The sequence below is a fragment of the Pinus tabuliformis genome, chromosome 6, assembly GCF_031772625.1.
Source record: "Pinus tabuliformis cultivar Carrire ecotype Pingquan chromosome 6, CPIR1, whole genome shotgun sequence".
NCBI lineage: Eukaryota > Viridiplantae > Streptophyta > Pinopsida > Pinales > Pinaceae > Pinus > Pinus tabuliformis.
In genome coordinates this window covers 630,385,269-630,388,661 of record NC_142292.1, presented here as the reverse complement: position 1 = coordinate 630,388,661, position 3,393 = coordinate 630,385,269, and positions in this window count along the sequence as shown.

Here is a 3,393-nt window from a genome sequence, read left to right as displayed (position 1 = left end):
AAAGAGTGTTCAATTTTATTCGCTTCAAAAAAGATTTTATATTTATTTATTTATTTACTTACTTACTAGTATGTAGAAATAATGGGTTTAATTATTATAAATATAATCTTTAATCTTTAATTTTCAAGATTACAATTTTTTTATTTAAGTTGGAAAGGATTGGGCTTAGAGTATGTTCTAATTTTATTTGTTAAAGAGTTAGTTATTTTGGGACATAACTGCCCAAGAGTGAAAGGCCCCTTATTAACCTTAAGTTGACGTTATTCAAGGTGGCCTCGTTTGAGTCATAGGCCCCTTACTAACCATAAGTGGAGTTCGAGATCGCTTCGTTTTTTTTCGATAACAGTGATCAGTGTTATCAAGGTAAGAAGGTGGTATGTTTTTCTTTCAATCACAATGATGAGTGAGCCTCCATTAGCGGATAGCATGTTGGAAAACTATGTTTTGGTCTGTGGTATTTAGTCCATGGTATTTCGATCCATGGTATTGGTCCATGGTATCTCGTCTGAGGTATTGACTCTAGGTATTTCATCCAAGGTATTGGGTCTAAGTGGTTTTGGTCCATGGTATTGAGTAATACTTTAGACTATAAAAGGAGGAGAAGTTCATTAGGCCAGAGTGTGGAAGTGATGAATATCCGATGAAGTGCGAGATCTGGTATTGCAGGTTACAGGTCTGGATGCTGGTGAGAGATGCTTATGGTGCAAATCATATATGGTGTATGATAGTTGTTGATGACTATCATGGTCTTGTTTAGATTACTGGTCATTGTTATACAAAGTCATGTATAATTTGATGTAAAGGTAATGAAAAGACCTAATTTGTAACCCCACTTTGCATGGGAAGGATGATGTAATAATGCGTATTTCTTGTATATCCCCACTTGGTTGGGTGGATGAGTCAAAATGGTGTATCCACACTTGGTTGGGAGATTGACGTATGTATGAGTGATGTTATTCTTTTGAAAAATATTTTTGCAAACTTTGCATAAGCTCAGGGGGAGCATGGACGGATTGGTACATCTTAGCATGAACAAAAAAGGGGAGCTCAATCAGAGATTTCAACAAGTACTCAGGGGGAGTATGGACAACACAATGTATATCAAAGGGAGAGAATATCATGGTCCGCCGTTTTCCCTTGATGTCAAAGGGGGAGAGTGACTTGGTGTGGTTCTTGCCATAAAGTCCAAAGGGGGAGATTGTTGGCATTATCATATAGGTATGATACAAGTGTTGTCCTTGATGGAAACTAACTCAGATGACATATCATAGTGCAGCAAGTCAATAGCAAATAATTAATGATCAGATAGGTATACACAAGTTCACCTTAACAAAGAAGCGTATACATGCGGATTAGCAGACCAAAAGGAGCGTATAACATACACACGCACTTTCACAGAAGGAAAGGTGTGTAGATGTTGGAAAATTAAGTTTTGGTCCAAACCCCGTGCCTTCACAAAAAGGGGGGAACTACAGGGGACGGTGATCGAGAAGGACTAGGGTGGCCACCCTGGGAACTCACACTGCTTTTCGTCCTTCCCGAACACCAATCCACAACAATCCCACCTTTTCTCCGTAAAGCTAGGGGCCGAAAGGAAGAAGGGAAGAAAACAACATGAAAGAAAGAGAGATATCAAACGCATCCACCGGCTCACAGGGGGAGGCTCAAACATAGAACAAGCTTCCTGACCCCCGTGCCTTCCCAAAAAGGGGGCGAACTGCAGGGGACGGAGATCGAGAAGGACTAGGGTGGCCACCCTCGGAACTCGCACTGCTTTTCGTCCTTCCTGAACACCAATCCACAACAATCCCACCTTTTCTCCATAAAGCCAAGGGGCCAAAAGCAAGAAGGGAAGAAAACAACAGGAAAGCAAGAGATATCAAACGTGGCTACCGGCCAAACCCCGCGCCTTCGGAAAAAGGGGGGAACTGCAGGGGATGGTGATCGAGAAGGACTAGGGTGGCCACCCTAGGAACTCGCACTACTTTTTGTCCTTCCTGAACACCAATCCACAACAATCCCACCTCTCCTCCGTAAAGCTAGGGGCAAAAGGAAGAAGGGAAGAAAACAACACCAAAGAAACAAAGATCCCAAGAAAAGAGAGAAGCTCAACAGCACGCCGAGTAGATGTCCGCTAACCAAAAAGAAATCAAACAAGGCACCCAATCAAAAAAGCGTCCCACCTCTTCACACCCTCCCACATGCATTCAACACAACACCCTTTCCAGCTTTACAACATAGCAAACAACCAAGCAAATAAATCACAACCTAAAACTGACCAATAGAAAAGACAAGGGCCACGATGAGACCAGTGTCTGGAGCACGTCACTGAGAGGCACACAGCCCCCCAACCCAGCGGCACAAGGCTTCAAACGACAAATAGACCGCTGCCAATAACACAAACCCACCCCGCTCTTGCACCCCTCCGTGTACAAAACACCCGACAACCTTTCCAGCGAGAGAGTCAACGGGGGTCAAATAATCAAACTCCAAAGAGGAGTTGTCACGGGCCGACGCTCAACGCTGGAGAAAGTCGCGGGCCACAAATACATCGATGGTGCAAGGCCACTAGAGAGAGGGACGTTCGCAAAGCGCACACCATGAAACAAAGAAATGACGCAAGTCCCACAAAAAACCCACAATCCAAAGGGAGGAACAAAGACACGACCCGCTACTTCTTTTTCCCTCAGAAGGGGAGTGGGTCACGAGAGGATGAGGAATTCCCTCGACGGCAAAGGCACGAGATAAGATTGCCACCCTCATGCCTGTCGGCGGGGAAAATTGCGATCTCGATGGAGCTCAGACCGAGGGATGGGTTTTTCATTACCTCGACACCAAGGAAAATTTTAAGGATGGAAAATTTTCTTGAAGTTTAAAACATTGGCGAATCTCACTAATCCCTAATATGCAAATTATAAATGTTTATTGATATATTTGTAAAATTAATCAAATTTATAATTATTTTATATATAGTCTCTCTATAATGTTGGCGATTTTAAAGGTAAAATAATTTTGTATTCTAAAATTTGGGCGAATCGTCTTTTATAAAATTGGAAATTGGCGAATCTTTTTTGTGGAAAAATCATGGAAAATTAGCCCACTGGGCGAACATTAGCCCCTAAAATTTTCCATGCTCGACACCCAACCCTTCCGCGAGGGCATGTCGAAGGAATGGTCGGGAGGGACTAGGGTGGCCAGCCCAACGGGTTGAACCGCTCTTCATCCATCCCATACTTGACCGCACCCCGATAATCTCGCCTCACGGAAGGTTTGAGCTACCAGGCACGCGCACAACCACTCCCTCGACCCAACCACCAGCGAAAAAGCTCACCCAAGCAACACATCAACCACCGCCGCCTTTTTGAGAGAACCAACTATGGAAGCCCACACCCT